This window comes from Palaemon carinicauda, chromosome 12 (genome assembly GCF_036898095.1).
Source record: "Palaemon carinicauda isolate YSFRI2023 chromosome 12, ASM3689809v2, whole genome shotgun sequence".
Lineage (NCBI taxonomy): Eukaryota > Metazoa > Arthropoda > Malacostraca > Decapoda > Palaemonidae > Palaemon > Palaemon carinicauda.
In genome coordinates, this window is record NC_090736.1 from 92,462,916 (window position 1) to 92,467,915 (window position 5,000).

Consider the following 5,000-nt stretch of genomic DNA (forward strand, 5'->3'; position numbering starts at 1 on the left):
AGGGGGATGCGAGTGCGTATTTAAGAGGTGTTTCATTTCAAGAAGCAGTTACCTGGGATGATTTCAAAGTTAGGTTACGCGCGGTCTATGGGGGTGAGGAAGCCTTGGATGTAGTATTAACGTTACGAAATACACTTAATCAAGCCACTGTGAATCGGCTTAATGTTATTGAGAGAGCAGCTCTCATAGCTGATAGGCTTAATGAATATCAGGACATTTTAGGTCATTCCACTTGGGTTACTAGCGATAACATCTCCGTGAAAGATTTTTTACGATTAATGTATTTAACTTGCATGACACTTATGTTGCCTGAAGCTTTAGTGCGGTGTTTTGATAAGAAGTTAACGCCTGCAAGTACGGAATTGGATGTCTATAAACAGATAAAGAAACACATGTCCAAGTGTCCAGATCTCGATCCCGTGTTAACTCAAGTTTTTGCAAAGAATGAAACAAAGCCACAAACAGTGAACGTAGTTAACAGTCAAGTAGCGGGAATGACGTGTTATAATTGCAAACGTCAAGGTCACTTAACCGCGGACTGCAGAACGAAATTCTGCTCGATTCACAACAGTACAACACATTCATATAGCCAATGTTACTCGCGTAAGACACAACAGAATCCCAGAAATACACAGTCAATTCCGCAGTCAATTACATATGGAAATAAAAAGAAAAATCCTCATTTTAACAATAAGAAGAAACAACCAAATGTCAATGCAGTTCAGAGTCCAAAACAAACAAACACTTCTTCGAATATCGCTGAGCCTGGGTCGTCAAACCAGACCTCGCAAGGTCAGACTAATTTTCAGAATATGCAGAGCAAAGCAAATACCACATAGTTAACTCCGGAGGGGAAGAGAGTGATGTTGGGTCAAGGTCATTCATGTCAACATCAATAGTATTGAATAATCAATTTAATGTTTTATCAGATAATTGTGAGACAATAGATTTTCCTGTGAAACACACGGCCGAATTAAGTAAAACAGTGCATGCTCTCGTAGATTTGCAACGAATTCATACTATAATAAGCCAAAATGAGTTACGGCCAACCTTATATGCTGTAAATTTAGAACACAAATCCTTTACGTTATTTTTTGATTCTGGTAGTCCACGTAATATCATGGATTTGAAGACACATCATTTGTTGTTTTCGAACTTTCCGATTGAAAATTCCGGAAATAGACTTTCGGGTATAGGAAATAATGAATTAAATGTCATAGGCATAACTCATGTTCAGTTCAAAGTCGGTAAACGCACGTTTGCCGATACATTTGTTGTTGTGAAAAACATTAATATGCATCCAGCTGTAATTATAGGATACCCATCTATGGGAAATCAAAACATTATCTTAGCCCCTGCCAAGCACAGCGTGTATATCAAAGGGAAATTCTATAAGTCTTCTAATACCTTAAAATCAGTTTTGGATAAAAAGGAGACGACAAATGTAACTGTAACGTACGTTGAAGAACCAATAACTTGTCTCACTAATAGAGAAATAATATACGCGACCCAGCAGAATTCTCGTTCACCCGTAATATCATCTTGCACGCAATCTATCGAACCAAACGTGCCTTCGAATTTAATAGTGCAAATAAAGAAAACATTACCGGGATCTGAAATATTAATCCTTTCCGATACATTGAAAACTAACGGATTGTCTGTCACACAAGCTATTTATACAGTAGGCTCACATCAACAATGTATTATTGAAGTCTGTAATCATTTAAATAACACTTTAGTAATTCACAAAAATCAACATATCTTGGATGTAGAAGTTTATAAACATCGTATTCTTACCGTTGCTGAAATCAATCACTCTCAATCAGTTGCGGATGAATCCCTTTTGCGATCTATTAAAAATAAAATCAACAAAGACATTCAAGACGAAGAAATTCAGCAGAAAATTTTTGAACTTTTAACTAAATATCATGATGTTTTTTCCACTACGGATGGATCCTTAGGAAAAACAGATGTGATCGAGCATCAAATAAGGTTAAAGGACAAGCAGAAAATTATCTATGTACCCTCGTACAGACTCCCTATGAAATTCCAGAATGAAATAAATGATGAAGTAGGTAAAATGCTAGAAGAAGGAGTCATTAGGAAATCAAACAGCCCTTATAATTTTCCTTTAATAGTTGTACCGAAAAAAGATCGAACATGGCGTATCTGCGTCGACTTTCGTCGTCTAAACGAGGAAACGATCCCTGATCGATTCCCAGTGCCATGTACTGACGATATTTTGTCTTTGTTAGGTCAGAATAAATATTTTACCAGTTTGGACTTACTTAAAGGCTTTCACCAGATATCATTAGGAGAAGATAGTATCCCATACACAGCCTTCAGCACAGCCAGGGGACATTATGAATTTTTACGGATGCCTTTTGGTTTACGTTGTGCTCCTATAAAAATTTACAAGAATGATTAACATAGTGTTTGGAGACTTGTTAGGGGATATATTGCATGCCTATATGGATGATCTTGTAATATTTTCCAACACCTTAGAAGAACATCTACGTAAGTTAGAACTAGTACTACAGAGATTAAGACAACATAATTTAAGGGTAAAGATTAGTAAGTGTGAGTTTTTCAAAACAGAATTAATATATTTGGGTTTCATGGTGTCAAGCCAAGGTCTTAAAGTAGTCCATGATAAGGTGTCGGCTATACGTAATTTTCCCATACCTACTAATGTCAAGGGAATACAGCAATTTCTGGGTTGTAGTGGATATTACAGGCGTTTTATACGCAACTATTCAATAATAGCCGCTCCTTTAACTGATCTTACGAAGAAGGGCGTAGATTTCATATGGTCTGAGCAACATCAACAGGCGTTTAATACTTTGAAAGATGAACTGTGTAGTTCTCCTATCTTAAAATTTCCTGACTTCGGTAAAGAATTCTTCATTGCAACAGACGCCTCAGACTTAGGTGTAGGAGGGGTATTGCTTCAGCAATATGATAAACAATTTTTCCCGATAGCTTTCTATTCTCGAAAATTGAGAACTTCCGAAAGTAAGTATGCAGTATTAGACAAGGAAGGGCTAGCTATTGTTAATTCACTAGTGCATTTTAGGTTCATAATTTACGGTTATCCCGTTAAGGTTCTTACTGACCATAAACCACTAACAGAGTTCTTTAAAGGCTTCAACCACAGCCCTAAACGAACTCAGTGGCATTTGATCATTCAAGATTTTGGCGCAAGAATCAGGTATTTACCTGGGAAAGCAAATATCATTGCGGATGCATTATCACGCAACCCCGTGTAATCTTGTACGGAGCCTTTAGCTGAATTAATAGATATATCAACATCCATACCTATTATTAAAAAGATATCTGAACAAGAAGATTTAGGCTGGAGCGCTGAATTGTTACAGACTGAGCAAAGAAAAGATCAGAAAATAGAAACAATTAATTATACATGCTTTGAAAGGCAATCATAAGGAAAAGGAATATATAAAGTATAAGCAGCAGAATTATATAATCAAAGATAATATTCTGTGTAGGACTGTGACAAGGAAAACCCGCAATACACCACATGTAACTAACGACCAGGTAGTAGTACCAATCTCACTTATTTCCACTGTCCTGAATTGGTTGCATTCAAATCCATTACATGGACACCCGGGGTTCTCATTAATGTCACAGAAAGCCAAATCATTGTTTCATTGGCATACGATGCTTACAGATATAAAAAGACACATAGCTAATTGTCGCACATGTCAGGAAAACAAAGGGCATACGAAAACACCTGTCAGCCTAGGAGCTTATCCTGTGCCCAATCAACCCTTTGAAAGAATACATTTAGATTTGTTAACAGGATTTTACGAGTCAGACAGAGGAAATAAGCACCTCTTAGTAATTATAGATGCTTTAACTCGATATACAGAACTAATAGCGCTTAAAACTAAAACTGCGATTGAATGCGCTAGGAAATTTTACGAGTGTTACATTTGTAAACATGGAATTCCACACATGATAATCTCAGACTCGGGTGGTGAATTTAATAATCACTTTCTTACCTCATTGTGTGAATTCCTCAGCATAAAGAAAATAAATACTATGATATATCACCCAGAGTCGAATGGGCTAGTGGAAAGAGCAAATAGGAAGATATTAAATATATTAAGAGTAACACTAGGGGGATCAGACCCCAACTGGGATATTGCAATACCGGCGGCACTGAGTACTCTGAATCATTCATATCATATATCAATTAAAATGTCACCGCATGAAGCATTGTATGGTACCCCAGTTAGAACGCCTTTCCATGTATTAACGCCTACAACTAATCTATCAAATCCATTAATAGAATGTATAAATGCAAGTATAAGTCGATATGATATCCTTCGAAAGAATTTAGAAGAATCACAAATCATAATGAAAAGGAATCATGTAAAACAGCGAAACCAACTAAAACATATACCGTGGCTGATAACGTATATATTCAAATCAATGTACGAAAAGGGCTCAATTATAAACTAACACCTAAGTTTGAAGGCCCATTTAACATTTTGGAAACATTAACGGCCAATAGGTTTAGAGTTCAAAACGTATCCCAACCCACGGATGAGAGAATAGTACCATTGGCTCACATAAGAAATTAAAAAGAAAAGAGAGGAAAAGTTAGGGAAAATTTTTTTTTTTATTATTTTATGTGATTAAAAGTTTTCTTTTTAATACAGGAGTAATTACATATATTTTTCTCGTTACAGGTTTCCAAGATGAATTTTTTGTTGTTGGGAGTGATATTGTTCGCTCAGACATTTTTCTCGTGTGGGATGAGCTCTAAAACTAAAAGTATAAATTTTAAATATGGCACTATAGTTGAAAGACAAGAAGACGTTTTTATTACATCAACCAACGTAGTTGTAGAAGTGAATATGCAAGCAATTTTTCTTCAAGAGAATGATGTCACTAGCTTAAGAACCGCCATTTCAAGGTTTTCTGCCTCATTGGATGAGTTGTATAGAAGACATTTTCATTTGACTACAGAGAGT